Source organism: Eretmochelys imbricata, chromosome 1 (genome assembly GCF_965152235.1).
Source record: "Eretmochelys imbricata isolate rEreImb1 chromosome 1, rEreImb1.hap1, whole genome shotgun sequence".
NCBI classification, from domain to species: Eukaryota; Metazoa; Chordata; order Testudines; family Cheloniidae; genus Eretmochelys; species Eretmochelys imbricata.
In genome coordinates this window covers 317,760,589-317,779,359 of record NC_135572.1, presented here as the reverse complement: position 1 = coordinate 317,779,359, position 18,771 = coordinate 317,760,589, and positions in this window count along the sequence as shown.

The following is an 18,771-nucleotide window of genomic DNA, read 5'->3' as shown; positions in this document are numbered from 1 at the left end:
TTTCCAGTAAGATAACTTTGGTCTTTCAGCCAATCTTCCAGTTGTGTCACATCCTGAAAGGGTGTGGAAACCTGGCAGTGCAGTGATATTTTAATAGTCCAAGTAATAGGAATGTATCTCTTAGGAATATACAGCAAAGATGTTCCCCAGAAGCAAGCACAAAAACAGAATCTTGAGGAAGTCTTGGGTAGCGTTTCATAGACAGCACTAAAACATGTGAGTCTTGTGCAAAAATCTAGAGTTTAGTAGCTCCTCTCTTTGTGGTATTGACAACATGTAAGATCATTTTAGTGTCATAGAATCATAGAATATCAGGGTTGGAAGGGACCTCAGGAGGTCATCTAGTCCACCCCCTGCTCAAAGCAGGACCGATCCCCAATTAAATCATCCCAGCCAGGGCTTTGTCAAGCCTGACCTTAAAAACTTCTAAGGAAGGAGATTCCACCACCTCCCTAGGTAACGCATTCCAGTGTTTCACCACCCTCCTAGTGAAAAAGTTTTTCCTAATATCAACCTAAATCTCCCCCACTTCAACTTGAGACCATTACTCCTTGTTCTGTCATCTGCTACCACTGAGAACAGGCTAGAGCCATCCTCTTTGGAACCCCCTTTCAGGTAGTTGAAAGCAGCTATCAAATCCCCCGTCATTCTTCTCTTCCGTAGACTAAACATCCCCAGTTCCCTCAGCCTCTCCTCATAACTCATGTGTTCCAGTCCCCTAATCATTTTTGTTGCCCTCCGCTGGACTCTTTCCAATTTTTCCACATCCTTCTTGTAGTGTGGGGCCCAAAACTGGACACAGTACTCCAGATGAGGCCTCACCAGTGTTGAATAGAGGGGAACGATCACGTCCCTCGATCTACTGGCAATGCCCCTACTTATACATCCCAAAATGCCATTGGCCTTCTTGGCAACAAGGGCACACTGTTGACTCATATCCAGCTTCTCGTCCACTGTAACCACTAAGTCCTTTTCCGCAGAACTGCTGCCGAGCCATTCGGTCCCTAGTCTGTAGGGGTGCATTGGATTGTTCCGTCCTAAGTGCAGGACTCTGCACTTGTCCTTGTTGAACCTCATCAGATTTCTTTTGGCCCAATTCTCCAATTTGTCTAGGTCCCTCTGTATCCTATCCCTACCCGCCAGCGTATCTACCTCTCCTCCCAGTTTAGTGTCATCTGCAAACTTGCTGAGGGTGCAATCCACGCCATCCTCCAGATCATTTATGAAGATATTGAACAAAACTGGCCCCAGGACCGACCCTTGGGGCACTCCACTTGATACCGGCTGCCAACTAGACATGGAACCTTTGATCACTGCCCATTGAGCCCAACAATCTAGCCAGCTTTCTATCCACCTTATAGTCCATTCATCCAGCCCATACTTCTTTAACTTGCTGGCAAGAATACTGTGGGAGACCATGTCAAAAGCTTTGCTAAAGTCAAGGAACAACATGTCCACTACTTTCCCTTAATCCACAGAGCCAGTTATCTCGTCATAGAAGGCAATTAGATTAGTCAAGCATGACTTGCCCTTGGTGAATCCATGCTGACTGTTCCTGATCACTTTCCTCTCCTCTAAGTGCTTCAGAATTGATTCCTTGAGGACCTGCCCCATGATTTTTCCAGGGACTGAAGTGAGGCTGACTGGCCTGAAGTTCCCAGGATCCTCCTTCTCCCCTTTTTTAAAGATGGGCACTACATTAGCCTGACTTAGGGAAACTATGTCAGCTGACTTTGTTACGAATTATACCTGACAGGTCACGCACACAAACTGCTGCGAATTATACCCGATAGGTCACACACAGGAACTGCTACGAATTATACCCAATAGGTCACGCACAGTTCGAGTCTAGGCTGAGGCACACGAACAAAGTCCACAACTGCAGAGTTCCCAAAGATACTAAGTTTATTACGCTTGAGCGTGGTGCCCCCCTGCTAATCAGGAGGGGACCCCGAATGCAGGTTATACAGAGATTATATACCTGTTAGCAAAGCATGTTGCCCTCATGCATCGGAAACCTTAGCCAATAGACAAACCCTTCCCTTATTTACCACCTATTTCTGCTACGTTCATTCCTTGTGCTAAACCATTACTTCAACTACACAACATGGTCCTAAAGCAATGCACCAGTAGCCTTTCTTATCAGGATGGGAGGCTCACATCAAGGCCAGGAGGCAGGGAGTTAGGAACAGACAAAGAACAAAAACCGGGAGTCGAGACAGGCTGGTAACAAGGTGGCGGGGAGGTTCACAGGAATGCAGTATCTAAGGAACACTCCTCCTGGTGCATGGTGTGCTTGCTTTTAGACAATGGTGGGCCCCAAACCAAAATGGAGTCACATATACTAACTTTTCCTTAACAACTTAGGGAAACTATGAAGAAACTCCACTGAACAGTAAGAGGCAACAACTTCATCATGCCCTGCAATGACAAAATTCTTCAAGCAATTTGAATGCTGGAGCATTTTTCCTGCAAGGTATGCATTTAATTCATCCTTTGTGGGAATATGTGACAGTAGCTTCTTCATTATAACATTGGAGATGTCTGTGGAGCCAATGATTTTTGTACTGGACAAGTGCAATACCATGGAGTCTCTTCTTTCTGGTAATATTTTTAATTGAGTTCTGTGCATACCTGTCAGACATTAGGTGGACTTTTTCATAGGTCCAGTATCTTCTCGGTAGCCTCATAATGAAGTGTTCTGCTAAGATTTGGCTGGTGAGTTTCTGATTGGCTAGAGCTTGTACCTCAGCTATACCATCTATGACTGCTGCTCTGAAAGGCCTTGGGCATAAGATACTGGTCACACTGTCAGTAGATACTGGCTTAGGAAGACCAAACAAGATGTGGAATAGTTTGCTTTTCAGCTGGCTTATATGCATTGTTCCATTCCATTTGAACATTGATCATGTACCATGGAGAACTCTCATGGAGAGCTCTTACTTTCTCAAAGTCTCACCTTGATCAACATCACATTGAGATCTGGACGCTATCAGAAGACCAGCAAACAATAACCTGTCTGCAGTTACCTCTCTAACACTCCCTGTCACCTTCACTCTGACTTTCTGCTTTGTATTTGAGCACAGGTTTAGCATGTTCATCTTGACTGCAGCCCATATATTTATGGAGACTGAAGTGCATGATTGGTAGTAGGGGAACCCGAGCCCTCCCATTCCTCCTCCTGCTTGCCCAGAAACCAATCAGGTGTGCACCCTGGGCCAGGGTGTCACCTACCCTACTTCCTAGGTTACTTCCTACTGCATCCCTGCCTCACCAGAGGCATGATGAAGGCCTGGCCAACAGCCTGCAATGTGTCCCCTCAGAAGGGAGATGGGAGGATCCCCTCCCTCCTAATGAACCGATGTTTTGCTGTCTCTTCTGTGTTGACTAGCAGCTCTGAATTGAAGCTTAGTTTAGGACAGTGCAGGGATCCTACTGGATTTCTGCAGGAACTACAAGGGCAGGTCTGCTCCCTGGTGCTGACTGAGCTGTCCTGTGCTCTTTTAAGCTCCCCCTCCATTTAGAAAACATCCAGAAAGTGCAGCTGGGCAGATCCTCCTGTGACCAGACCAGCTCCTCAACCCTCTGTTGCCCAGCGTAAGGTTTGTACACCCCATCATAGGAATTCATCCCACCCATGCTTAATGTTTTGTTTGAAATTCAATGGAGTTCTGGGGCTGTTGCAAAAAACTCAGGAAGAGCATTTGGATGCTGGGTTATGCCCGCCCAGCCACCCACCCACTCCAACAACTTTAACTGCTCTTTTTTTGTGTCTAGGGCTTCAACTGAACCAAGTGCACAGAAAGGGAAATGTTGACCTTTTAACAACCCAATTCCTTTTAGAAATTCTTGCCATGAGTCTGGGTCAGACTTTTCTGTGCCTCTTATTTCTGGGAGGCACTAGGCAATCATCACTGAAGAGTTAGTGAAATACTTTTTTGCTTTAGATTTAACCAAATCTTCAGGTGCTGCAAAGGTTCAAATTCTAATTAGCAGTCCTAACAGATTGAGTAAAGAGCAGCAAAGACTCGACCATCTTCATGCATTGCTGCACCATCCTGAAAGTGGATTTTGTTGCAGATTCAAGCTCATTGAATTGCTTGATCTGTTCTGTGATATTGCAGCTCTCCATTGTAGGCAATTGAGTTGTCTACGAGTTCAGTGAGGGTGGAGTGTACACCGCATGTGTGGAACTGTTCTTTCAAGTCCTGTACTCTTTTTAGGAAATGATTCCAAACACTTCAGTTCACTGTTCAAAGAAGAAATATTGTGGCATAATAAACAAAGCTGATAACCAATACTGCTGACCAGTTTCTTTTCTGCCAATGATGGCAAATCAGCTTGAGGCACTCCTTCCATTTATAGTAGTCTGTGACATTCAAAACATTAATCAGGTTTCGTATTGTGAGCATTAACTGACACAGTACTGTCAGTTGCAGACCACAATTTAACTTTGTGAGGGCTGTACGTTACACATGCCTGTGTTTATAATAAAGTTGATTTTTTTAAAACTTTTTATACATTTTTGAATATATAGCAATGTAATTGTTCTAGGTTTGTTGTGTTTGGTACCATGGTGTTTGCGGGAGAAAGGGCTTTCAAATGGTACCAAACTTGACCCTTTTCTGATGACATTATCAACATTTCCTCCAATGGAGAGAACTGGGAGCTAGGGGGAAGGGAGGCAGTCCCCACACCAGGCCACAGAAGGTGACACCATTGTCATTATGATTCTGTGGATTTCTACAGATCAAATGACACCTGACTTACCTGTCTATCATTAATTTGCCCACAGAGTTACATATGCTCCCAGACTGAGTGGGAGCAGAGAAAGCAGCAGGCTGGCTGTAATCCAGCAATGTTGAGCCCTGGTAGTGAAGAGGAGGAAGTGAGGGATAACCCCGGTTGCCTGCAGCTTCAGTGGATGCATAAGAATACAGCATGCAAGTGAGCAGGTGTGATGGGGAGGGAGAGTCAATAGCACCAATTTCACATGAGGTGTGTAAAACTTGGCAGCACTGCAGGTCTAGGCAGTGGGAAGAAAGGGACTGGTTGTAGACATTTACTCTCGGGTAAAACAGTTATGTGTCCCTGAAAATAGGAAAGTCCCAGGGAAGGAGACTAAGAATTCAAATCCTCCACCAGAGAGAGAAGAGGGCAGGCAGACAAAAGCTCCTCCTGTCCTTCCAGGAAACTAGTCAAAATATTTGTATTCCCCAGCTTGTGTGTTTCCCTTTGTAAGTCATGTGCTCTTTGAAAGCTCTCCAGAGAGCTGTGAGGCTCCAAGAGAGGCAGGTACCTTCTGCTCTAAATCCCTTCTGTCTTACTGCTGCCTGTATGGTTCCAAAAGTCATCTTGGGTGAAAAGAAAGCAAGGTATTTCATTAGCTTCTTGGTTGTAAAATGAAGAAAAGAAAAGGGGAGCAGGGGAAGGAAGAGAGATGGGGCTCTTTATTCTCTATATTATATTATGTTTTCTAAATGAACAGGCAGAGGAAGGACTTTTCTTCAAGGCTGTATAGAGTAGCCTTGATCATGTGAAGACTTTGTTGTCTGGAGGAAAATTGAGTCTCTGAAACCTGTTTAGCCTTGACATGATGAAACCTCATGTTTTATAGCTTCCTATACAATTTCACCATTGATTTATTTTTAAAAAACATTGTTTCCCCTAGGAGGTTTCTTGGGTTTTCTTTTTTTTACCAAAGCACAGAGAAGCAAAAAAAGCAAAGTTAAGAATCCAGCTCTTCTGAGACAATATTAAATTCAGGTTTCTTATTCAAAACTGCCATGGAGGAATGTAAGACAACCATCATACAATGGTCAAAATTCAGTGCTAATACTGTGACACTTAGGCAGTTCAACCATACCCAGTAAGGGGTTGTGTCCCTGCCTGCCCTGTAACCGTGGGTGCTTCTGTGCTGTGCAGATTTGGCTCAGAGCCCTGCCACCAGCAGCCTGCTTACAGCACAATGATCTCACCTTGGCTTCCACCAGCCTGGATCTACCTTGCAAGGTGACTACCAGTCCTGAGTGTACCCAAAATCACCTCCTCTTCAGTGCTCAGCGCTTTGCACTGTAGCATACTCAAAGCCTTGGCTGCTTCTTTTTCTAGAGAAGGTACACAGCACCAGCCTGTTAGTTTGGCTAAGGATTTTAGTCTTCAGTTTGAACCACTGCCCTGAGATGGTTGTGTAACAAATAAGATTGTTATTAATAAAAAACAGATATTTAAGTAATCTAAAGTAGAAGGAATTGGGATACAAATGGTTACAGACGAACACAAATAAAAATATACTTCTAAGACTAAAACCTAACTTAACACACTAAAGTCTTTTGTTCAGAATAATATTCTCACCACAGTTGTTCTTCCAGCCTGGCTGGCCAGTCTTTGGCCAGCATCCACCACAGAGCTCAAAGCATTGGGTTTCTTTGTCTCCTCAAATGAAAGATGCCAAAGGAGCTTTCTCTCTACTTGTATTCTCCATGTTTCTTTGTTTTCAAAGTCAAGATGCCCTCCTAGAGGCTCAGCTTGTCATATCTACTAGGGAGCAGATGCCACGTTAATATTTGCAGTCTCCTCCCCACATCATGATAGTTATGTGGCGTGACACAGGGCCAGAAAGGGTTCCACAACTTGCAGGCTAATTAACCCAGATTAACCTTTAGAGACATATTAGGAGATAATGTTTGTGTTTTTGTGAGTTTACCTATATATTGTTAGAGATTGATAATATAATCAAACAGTTCCTGTCTATTGCTGTATTCTGGTAATTCAGAGATCAAAAGGAGATATTAACATTTTTAGTGAACTGTGATTGTAGTGATATCAGTATCTTCATTTCTCTTTTGAAGTATATAGCAAACTACCTGTAAATGGTAACAGATGGGCAATTGCCTTATGTTACTCCATAATTACTTGTGTATATGTAACCCTTCTGCCCGTCAGAGTCAGCAGCAACAAGGGCCGGGTTCAGTATCTAGGGGTTCCATTCCAATAACACAATACAAAACTGGCTCGAGCCTACACCCAGTGACCTGGGACAAATATATACCACCCCCGCTGGGTGTCTCCAAGAGGCAATGCTTCCTCTCTCGCAAGCACAGAGTCTGAGTGTAGCAAAAGCCTTTTAATAACAGAGAGAAACAATGTGGCATTATATTGGGGAAACACCACCAACAGGATTCATAACACAATCCATGAACAAAAACCCCACCCCAAGCAAATCGGGGCATGTCCTTTCCCTTTGGTTCTTGAGTCCAGCAACCCAAAATCACCCAAAGTCCCAAAAGTCCAACAACCCAAAAGTCTCTGTCCCTGGTCAGGGCAGCCCCAGCATTCAAAAGTTTATCTGCAGAGTTTTATCTCCCAATCTGGGTGGAGATGGGGGTGGTTAAGGGGCACCTTACATGGTCCAAAGCTGATTGCCCCACCTCTCCATAGGCTCCTCTCCGCTTCGCTTCACCAGCCGTCACACAAATCACTCCGCTCTGCCAGCCACCCCCATCAGCTGCTCCAGTCATCCAACTAACTGCTTTGCTCCACCAGCCGCTCCGTTCTGCCAGTCATCCCGCCAACGGTTCTGCTCTGCCTGCCATCCCGCAAACTGCTCCGCAATATATCTTCAGGCTCCCCAGCTACTTAACACAACACTCAGTGATTTCAGCTCTTAGTAAGTTTAGCTCTTTTGTGATTTCAGCTTGTAGCAGGGGTGCCTCACTGTTAGTGTACCATTGGCCCAAAAGTGAATTCAACTCAGCAACCAGACTTCTAATAGAATCAAAATTAGCTCTGATATTCCACAGTGAAGAGAGGAGGAAGTGCAATTAGCATGTAATGCCCTCGCCAGGCAGACCATACCACCAAGTATTAATACCTGTCCCTAGCCTCTCTCTCTTCACTGCGTTTTGGAATCTATGACCCTTGCCTAGTGAATGCTGCTTAGTTGATGGTGAGTCCCTCCATCATAACAAAAGGCCAAGTACAGTTCCACTGTCCTTGATTCACATAATCAGGATCATAACAGTTTATACCTGCCCCAATAACAGAAAAACTGGGGCTCCTGCAGCAGCCAAAGTGACCATCTAGGCAGGGTGGGTGTGCCTATGCAAATGAGATCAGCCCCTGAAGTTCTTTTCCACAACCCATCATGACTCGCCACCAGATGTCAGGGTAGAGCTCATCCTGACTCTGCTTACATATACATAGGACATAGGAGGTCTACTTCAAAGCTAGGATAATCGCATATTGCTCACCCAAGGACTGTATGCTGGTAAGGGGCTGCCTGGGAACTATATACATATATATATCCTTTCATCTCAAATCTGCTTATGCTTCATCAGGGGAAGCTTGAGCAACAAGATTGAGGTATCCAGTTCCATTCTGGATCACCCTGATATTGAACGTTGGGCTGAACCTATGGGACTAATTCTGAAAGAACGCTTCCTCAACTCTAAAGCTCACCATCTCTACTATGAAACTGACCAAAGAACTCTCTTCATGTCCGTATGTATCTTTTAACCAATACAGTCTCTTTTCTTTTTAAATAAATTTTAGTTTAGTTAATAAGAATTGGCTATAAGCATGTATTTGGGTAAGATCTGAAATATTCATTAACATGGAAGGTAATGTGTCTGATCCTTTGGGATTGATAGAACTTTTTATTTGATGAACAAGATTGTCAGTAATCCTCATCCTATTTGATTTGGCTATCTGGGTGGGAGCCCAAAGGCTGGGTTGCTTTAAGGGAATTGTATGTCTGACTTCTGGGTAACTAGTAAGGTATTATAGAAGCTGTTTTGTTGCTGGCTTGGTGAATCTAAGTATTAGAATAATCACTAGTCTTGGGGATTGTCTGCCCCATTCTTTGCAGTTTGCCCTAATTGAGCAATCTCAGCATGGCGCCCCAGAACCCCAGTCACAGGCGGCTATCTCCCCCATTCACTAATGTGATAGCTTTTTTTACCTTGCATATATATGTGCTTTTCAATGTTTTACGTCACACCTGGCTTAATTTACACTGGAGACACAGTCAAGCCTGGGAAACATTTCTTTGTCTAGGGCATGGTGACTTAAGCCCTATTTGCCAAACAGATTAAGAACACATTTCTGGCAAGTGACTTTTCATATCTCTCCTGTATGTACACCATACAGAAACAGTAATGACCAGTGTGTTACCAGTTTGCATATGACAACTTATGTGATACCTTTTTAGATACAGATTATGACAACAGTGAGTGGGGGTATGATGAGCTGGTCAGGCCAGCTGAGATTCACTGCTAGATACCAGGGAGCCCCTTGCCATCTGGCTTTGGGGTGTTGTTAGGGCCAACCCACCCTCCTTACAAAGCTGCAGAAGGGCTAGCCCCTCGCTGATCTGTAGGTAACAGGTCAGAATCCTCTTTCCTGGGCAGGGCATCGGCCACCATATTTTCTTCCTCCTTATATGTACAACTTCCACATCGTATTCTTGGAGTGGTATGATCCATTATACCAGCTTGGGTCTGTGCAGCCAAACCAATGGAGAGTGGTCAGTTGAGACCCTGAATTTCTTGTTTAAAGAGATTGCCCACACTATGGTATAACATTCTTTCTCTATGGCAGTATTTTTTTTTAATCAGTTTCTTGCTTCAGAAAGCAATGGGGTGATTTTTGTTACTTTCCCCTGACTGCATCAGTACAGCATCTAAACCAATGTCTGATGCATCTATATAGAATTCAAATATCTTGTCAGAATCTGAACTGGCCAGAACAGGGTTTAAAGTGTATTATCCGTGAGTATCCATAATTCCTCAGAGTATTAGTATTTCACAATGATATTAATCACCAGTTTTATAGTACAGTAATTGTGTAGGCAATCAGTTGATTCAATTGCTTATTCTTTGGGGTTCAGACCCCTGTTCTCCCCTTTCGGGGGGAGGGTCTGGACTCTGTCACACACATCGAAATGCTCTTAATATAGTACCTGCTCTTTGTGTTTGTCAACTTCAAAGTACTATCGAAGCAAATAGATGCAGCTTCAAAGCCACTCGGCTTCTAGGTCCAAGAGTCATCAATATTTAAATGACAAAAGCATCCCTTCAGTTTCATGCTGCTTCAATAAGCAGAAGCAGATATATTGTCAGCAGAGCTCTGATCAGTGAAAATTCTAAAATAAATAGCTCTGTGTTGCAAGCCACTATAAATGCATTTACAGTTGGTTCGAACACCCTGAGATTAAAGGGAACCGAGAACTAGACCTCCCTGCTTTCAGGTAATTTCTGATCTACCATCTCCTCTAATCAGGACACCTAAGACATCATCATTTTGCTACTCAGTTTTTTATGCCAAATTCCTGATTCCTAAAGAGAGGTGACACTGTAGTCAAACAGACGGCTGGAGAGCATAGCACTTGCAATTGATGCACTTATCCCCACTGTTTCATGTTTCTAGAATAGGAACATCTTTGGATCTATACTCCTATTTCCTCAAACATAGAGTGAAATCCTGACCCCACTGAAGTCAATGGTAAAACTCCCTTTGACATTCGCAAAGCCAGTATTTCACCTGCATTTTGGTTCTGATTGTCTTTGGTTAATTATTCGTCTAATATTAAAATATTCATGACCATAAAATCAAAACAACCGCACAGCTATATTTTAAACACTCCCCATGTAGATTACATACTATTAATGGTATGAATCCATTAATAGTTCAAATTCACTTAGACCTTCCGTTTTTAAATTAAAACTGAAAAAAGAGCCCTACCACACCCAAAACATGAAAATATAAAATGAATAAAAACAAACATGAAAAATAATCCTAGAACTTACTTTTGTATTTTTTCTTCAGAGGGCATCCAGGACCATTGGAATGCAAATTCAAAACATACTGGAAACCAATCTGTTTATATGAGCCAGCAACGCTATCTCTGGCTCCTATCTGTATTTTTGCTCTGATTTTTCTATACTTACTGTTTGTTGAATAAAACCGACCATACCTGTTTACAATCTACTTTTTGGGTCCACTCCAAGATCCTTTGTTCAGAAGTTTGACTAGACTCGAACATTCTTTTCTTGAAATTTCAGTGAGGAAAAAGGAGCAGAAAGGGTGGGGTGGGAATTCTGCCAAATAACTAAATACATTGTATTTTTAAAAATGTTTTGAAAACTAATCATGGTTGCTAAGTAAAAACAATGTTACTTAGCCTTTTATATCACTGATGAAACTCAAATACTCAAAAACAAGAAAGCGAATAGCTATGGCTTTCTGAAAGCCATTGTTTTGTTACGGGAATTTCCCAGGCCTGTGTGTGAATGTTTGCTGGTTGTTTGGGTTTTTATAACCCCTTTCACTTTTTCTTTTATAAAATTTTAAATGTACGGGCTGGAGAGAATCACTAGCTGATTAAATTAAAGAAGGTGGTGCTGGCCAAATTGATCATGACTGGGACTCAACATCCACATTCACATATGAGCTTTGAAACTGCCAGTGAATACTTACTTTCTACAAGCCTACATCGCCCCTGCGGCCCCTAGACACTCACCAGGCTGCTGTGCTTGGAGCCCAACAGATTTGATCCATGAGCTTTTAAGCTTCCTGAGATTGAGCAGAGTTTAGAAACTCCCTCTGGCTTTGAATTTCTAGGCACACTCCTGGAGTGCAGATCCTTCATCTAGCCCCCCCTCCTGCAAGCTGAGACCCTGCAGTCCAGCTGCCTAGACCTTGAGACTAGTGCCAGCTCCCCCTATAGTTTAAACACACCCTTCAGAGTTCCTACCCTGTTGGTGCTCTGGTTTATAGTCAACCCTTCAAGGGCATGTGACAGCTGAAATACCTAACACAGAGATTTTGCAAAAGGGATTTATAAAACAATTACTTTTTACTTAATGTAAGGGGACTGTTGGCCCCTTACTTAAACTCAATGGGGGGGGTTTCGGTCGGCTAGCTCCTAGTACCAAAAGGAACGGTCGAGGGGAAATCAGGACCCTGAGACTGACAATCCCCAGGAACACTGGGGAGAGGCCAATGCTGCAGGTCAGCCTGATTGATGACAGGGTGGGCAGGCTAATTAGGGAGTCAGGAGGCTGGGGGGTCCCGTCCTCTGGGTGAGCTGTAATTACCTGGGTCAGACAGAGTGGAGCCGAGCTATGGAGAGAGCAAGGGTCCAAACTGAGCTGGGGAGCAGGGCTGTGCCATCCACAGAGAATCAGAGGCACAGCCCAGGGGGAGTAGATCTGTGCTGGGAGTAGAACTGCAGCAACAAGAGCCAGAGAAGCAGCCCAGGGAGCAGGTCAGTGCTGGGAGCAGAGCCACAGAAGCAGCCCTGAGAGCAGAGCTGTTCTGGGAGGAGAACTGCAACAACCAGAGCCAGAGGGGCCAGAAATTGCAGCCCAGGGGGCTGGTGGCAGAGTGGAGCGGGAGCTGGGGCTGGAGGAGTCCAGCGCTATGTGCGGTGAGCTGCTGGGTAGAGTGAGGGGGGATCCTGGACAGTGGGCCCAGCCAAGGGAGTTGCCCCCAACCAAGAGGACTTGAAGGCCAGACTTGGAGGGGGATCATAACCCCAACGCGGGGCCTGCCACCCAAAGCCTGAGGGTGTGTGGCCACTGCCAGAGCAAGTGTCTGACCCGCAGCGTCCCTGCAGCACAGCCGGGGTCTGAGAAGGAGGCCTGGGACTTGTGAGGAACAGACTGTGAACTGCCCTGACATTCCAGAGATGCTGGTTATGGTGTCCCCGTGCCACAGAGAGGGGTTATGTGTTTTCCTTTAACCTTTCCCATTTTTTTCCTTATTTTTTTTAATTGATTGCTGTTTAATAAATTGTATTTTCTTTGAACTGTATGTAATGATCAGTGGGTCAGGGAAGTGTCGAGTGCGGAGAGAGCACCCCAGAGTGGGGACACCCTAGCCCCTGCCCTAAGTGACCATGATAAGGTTGGGGGTTGAGTCCCCAGGAATCCTGGACCCAGCCTTCTTGTGGTTACGAGGACTCTGCCACACAGGAGAGTGGAAGGGGAGCCCTTGAGGTCAGGCAGGCATCTGGGTAAAGGAAGTGGGAGCGAGGACTCGGATCCTTTCACTAGTCCATTTCACCGGGGTAGTGTATAAACCAGGAAATGTCCCCACAGGCCTATTCCCCCGCTTACATTTAGATAGCATGACAGACATACAGATCAAGACTAAAACACTAGAACACTCATATGTCATCCCTGCCTCAGTTTCCTCATCACTCTGGAGTGTTCTTTGGGACTTGGGAAAGTGGCCTCTAAGGAGTCCAGATCTCCTTCTTCCCCTACCCTAGTTTATATAGTTTCTCCTATGGAACATGGAGTGTCTCTTGTCTCTTCTCCATCTCTCTAAAATGGCTGGTGAGATAACCTATCTATTATAACTTCCAATCCCCTTTGTCAAGTGACCCCCTGATCATCATCATCAGATGATCAAAGTCCCCCACCTGGTAATTCATTGCTTAGTTACTAGTCCACCTGGATGGACTGATTTTTCTTGATTCTGTCATGGTGCTTCCCTTTTAACAGGAGATATAGCCCTGCATCACGAGCGTTGGAATTTCATCCCAGACTGGAGGTAAAAAGACAACAGAGAAGGGAAACAAGCCCCAGAGTCTAAATGGAGTTTGTGGTGTGAGACTGATACACATAAAGTCTCCAGTATGAAACTGAAGTCGTAAGATCTACATAGAGAGATTCCACAGCCTGTGACATAAGTATTTCAAATGCATGCAACACCAGATTTTTGACGTGAAAATCTTAGGGTATCACACACCCAAATCCTTGGTTCACAGAGGATTAAGAATTAAATCCCTTACATCAACTATCTCTTTGCCGACCCAGTGAACCCTAAATTCTCCAGCTTTGGTTCACCCTTTTATCAGGACCTTTCCAAGCATGCTTTGTGCTTTTTTCAGCATGGGAGAGACTACGAGTTGCTGTCAAAAAGGTGACAATTTTCCATCTGACTGCTTGCTTTGTCTTTTGCTTTCTATACAAAACTGCTGCAGGAGCCCCTCTCCCCTTTTTGTTCCTTTCACCTGGTAAGTTCTTTAGATTCTTTTATGTACTGTCCTGTTTGCCCCCTCTCTCATTCCTGGTGAGGTGGTACACCCTAACTAACAGCTTTCTTCTATAAATTGCCCTGTTAGTTGTTGGCATCAGTAATGTTTGTATACGTTTTTGTTTGGGGAGGAGGCCTTCGGAGATGGGAGTGGAGTGGAGTGGAGGGAGGAAAGATAGGATATGTTGTACAACTCTACGTTACAAGAACCAAAAGTACTTAGTCTTATGATGAAGCTCCCCATGGCTACCCACATGGAAGAAAGTAGTAATCCTGCAGAAAAGGGGTAAACTTCTCAAAGGAATTGAACTAAATCTATGCAGCACTTCCATAAACCATTGGGCTGATCTTCTATGTCAATTCCATATGATTTGAGGCTCTACAGGAATTTGGAAGCTCAGTCAGTCAAAGCTAGGGAGCATGTATAGTTCAGAAACCTATATTGTTTCCAGCACCAAAACCCTTCAAAAGTTATTGACACTCAGACCATCTTAAGATTCTGATCTAAGGCTTCTGTACCCCTGAGAAGGAGGCTAGTTCAGGCCACTGTCTGCAGCAGTGAGGAGAGAGGCTGGCAGTCTCCAGATGGGAAAGGGATGAACAACCCGAAAAAGCAGCTGTCATCTTTTCAAGTCTTAAACAACTATAAACCAGTACGTTATAGTACAGGAGACTCCGGGCTTGTCTACACTTACAGCACTGCAGTGGAACAGCTGTAGCTCTTAGTGAAGATGGTACGTACACTGATGGGAGAGCTTCTCCCATTGGTATAGGTACATCACCTCGCCAAGAAGTGGTAGCTATGTTGATGGGAGCTATCCCCTTATCATAGCATTGTCTACACTGGGAGTTCAGTGAGGTGGTAGTTCAGAAAATCCACACCCTTGAGTGACACGGTTATAAGTTTGTAGTGTAGACCAGGGCTACCCTGTTCACGAATGCAAAATAATTTAACAATTTCTAAGTAGGACAGGTCTGACTCCTCTCAGACCTCCAACTCAGGTGGTTGCAATGTACACGTCTCCCATAGGCGGAGAAATGATGGAAGTAGAGCTGCTAGGGAATTCAGAAAGGGAATTTTTTTTATGTTAGGAATGTTTTTGCAGGAAGGAAAAAACATTTCCCACCCAGCTCTAAATGAAAGCCTGATGGTAGATACCTCAAAGATAAGCTAATATAATAATAATGCTATGTATATCTCCAGTGCTGTGGCACCATCTTTCTTAAACACTGGGACTCAGTTCTTTCGTCATCTAACGGTTTTGTACTGTAGTGGAAGGTGATTAAAACTGTTCTATTGACCCTGTGCTGTACAGAAATTCACCCTCGGAGTTTAAACCTCTGGAGAAAAATCTGTCTTTTGAAGACTGTTTGAAGAGGCGGGCTTGATGAATGTGCGGTGCAACAGGAACCCAGATACTAAACAGTTTGCCTAACCCTCTGTTCAGTAGAATTCTCTCTCTTATCAACTGCTTTGTTTAATCCCAGAGACATACGTTGAGATGATTACATGTAACCTGAAAATGGTGTGACTACTCAGACTGCCCTTCCACACCTACCTCTTTTATCCATAGTGGAGTTCACTACATCAGCCTCTGCAGAGACAGGCAGGCCCTTATGTGCACAGAAATGTAGCTCTGGCTACAATTACTAACAAGTAAAAGTATTTTAATTCTAATAAAACACAAAATGAAATTAACCCAAGATTATCGATGGGAAGCCTTTAAAGTGATTGTGCTCTTCACGTTATCGCTAGCCTTAAAAACACTAAAAGTCAAATTGATTCTGACTGGATTCACGAACAAGAGAGTGATATCAATTTGTTATACACAGCTATATGGGGATTTGGGAGAATGCCAGAGCACAGGTATGTTACTAGATGCCTTCTGTTTAGTAAACATTTTACATTTAAAGCAAAACAGAATTGACATGAAACAGAGACAAAAATGACAGGTTTCAGAGTAACAGCTGTGTTAGTCTGTATTCGCAAAAAGAAAAGGAGTATTTGTGGCACCTTAGAGACTAACCAATTTATTTGAGCATAAGCTTTCGTGAGCTACAGCTCACTTCATCGGATGCATACTGTGGAAACTGCAGAAGACATTATATACACAGAGACCATGAAACAATACCTCCTCCCATCCCACTGTCCTGCTGGTAATAGCTTATCTAAAGTGATCACTCTCCTTACAATGTGTATGATAATCAAGTTGGGCCATTTCCAGCACAAATCCAGGTTTTCTCACCCTCCCCCCCCCCAACAAACTCACTCTCCTGCTGGTAACAAAAAAACTTCAAATCCAGACTGCAGCAAGAAACTGCTGAATTGGAATTCATTTGCAAATTGGATACTATTAATTCAGGCTTAAATAGAGACTGGGAGTGGCTAAGTCATTATGCAAGGTAGCCTATTTCCCCTTGTTTTTTCCTACCCCCGCCCCCTCAGACGTTCTTGTTAAACTCTGGATTTGTGCTGGAAATAGCCCACCTTGATAATCATACACATTGTAAGGAAAGTGGTCAGTTTGGATGAGCTATTACCAGCAGGAGAGCGAGTTTGTGTGTGTGTGGTGGGGGGGGTGTGAGAAAACCTGGACTTGTGCTGAAAATGGCCCACCTTGATTATCATGCACATTGTAAAGAGAGTGGTCACTTTGGATGGGCTATTACCAGCAGGAGAGTGAGTTTGTTCGGGGGGGGGGGCGGAGGGTGAGAAAACCTGAATTTGTGCTGGAAATGGCCCAACTTGATTATCATACACATTGTAAGGAGAGTGATCACTTTAGATAAGCTATTACCAGCAGGAGAGTGGGGTGGGAGGAGGTATTGTTTCATGGTCTCTGTGTATATAGTGTCTTCTGCAGTTTCCACAGTATGCATCCGATGAAGTGAGCTGTAGCTCACGAAAGCTTATGCTCAAATAAATTGGTTAGTCTCTAAGGTGCCACAAGTACTCCTTTTCTTTTTAGAGACAAAAATGACCATCTGATTTGGTTAATAAAGCAGACAGAAATGTCAAGGGTAACCCTTCAAATTGAATTAGATAATGGACACTTTACTTCAGACCCCAAAGGCATCAGTGAATGAATTTTCCATTATTCTGACTTCTATACACAACTAGCCAAAGCACTGATGGTTCAAGCTCTGAGGTTTTGTTACAATCACTAGATCTTCCAAATGTTGACAGAGAGCTGGCCTTGCAGCTAGAGGGGACCATGGCAAGAAAAAATTCAGGCATGTAAAAATGTATACAAAATAATAAACCACCAGGGCTGGAGGGCTTCCCAAATAATTTTCATTAGAAAATTATCAAGGTTCTAGCTGAGATAATCAGCTTTGCACTACAAGAATTAATCCCACAAGTGCCTACATATAGCACGTATCTCCTTCTCTTCTATTAACCTAATAAAGATCTTTGGAAATGCTTTGCTTACTGGCCTATACATTTCAACTGAGATGTGAAGAGTCTAGCTAAAACTCTCATATATTCTCAATTTGAACCACCCCACCAATCCAGGTTTACTTGTTTTGCAGGAGAGAACATTTAAGATATTTAGGTTTGGCCCTAGGCTCCTGCTGCTAGTAGTGTCCAGCTCCTTTCCCGACTCTAGTGACTGGCTTATATCCGGTTATAGTTTTAAGGCTACCTTTACAAGGAAAAGGGCTAGTGAATCACTTTTTTAAAGTACAATCCTCATTTCATTTGTAGTTTCTCCTAAAAGCGGGAGGACCCAAGGCACTGGGCTTCACCAAGCCCAGCAGCCAGCTTTGTATTTAATTAATGCTTAATTTTATATTAACATGACCGTGATATGGGAAGACATCCTATGCACACTCTTAAGGATAGTTTAATTTTTTTCACTTTTGCCATTTTAGAGTGAGTAACTTGTAGTTCCTTTCAGAAGACAAGTTCAGTTTACCAGAATGATTGTCAGTATCTAGCACCATAGTTGAGGAAAGAGATCAAGGGCACCATGCAGCATGGAAGGGAAGAGAGAGGAGTTGCTATCCAGCGGGGAGTGGGTACGCCACACCGTGTTCCAGATCCAAGTGCATGCCAATCAAATTATTCGTAGTGCACTGAAAAATGTGTGCCCTCAAACACTAGTTTATACCCGTTGCGAAGAAGAGATATTGAATGATACTTCCGTACTACTGAGGGGGGTGGAGGAAAGTCAGTGTATCTACAGAACAACCTTAATCTTTTCCCTTTAATATGTTAGCTTAAGTTGCCTTTTGTTACACTTACTACACTGGATCGATTTCTTCTCTATATGTAAACTAAAATGTAGCTCTTTATACATATCTGTAACAGAGGAGGATCCCATATGAGCAGGTATGTCAAATAACATTTGATTTAATTGACAGAGCATCATGGCTATTAGGCAGCTCAAGCAGAGGCCAGAGGATGGGGTAGACAGGATGATTTAATCATTTACCCATGGCCTGTCAGAACAGAAGAGAAGCCTTCAGTTCTGTATCCATTAGCATTTCAATAAAGCATGTGACAGCATATTTGCTTCTAAAAACCATAAATGTTAAGGTCTGCCTAAGTCCTTAGAAGACCCCTATAAAGACTTCCACAGTGCAATAGATAAATGAAGGCCCCCATAGAGATTAATGTTTTTTTTGCATAAATATGCCCTTTGGCTTTACAAATACCTTTTCAGGATAAATGGCTTTGTACATTTCAATGCATCAAAGTCAAAGGGACTAGTCAGCTCT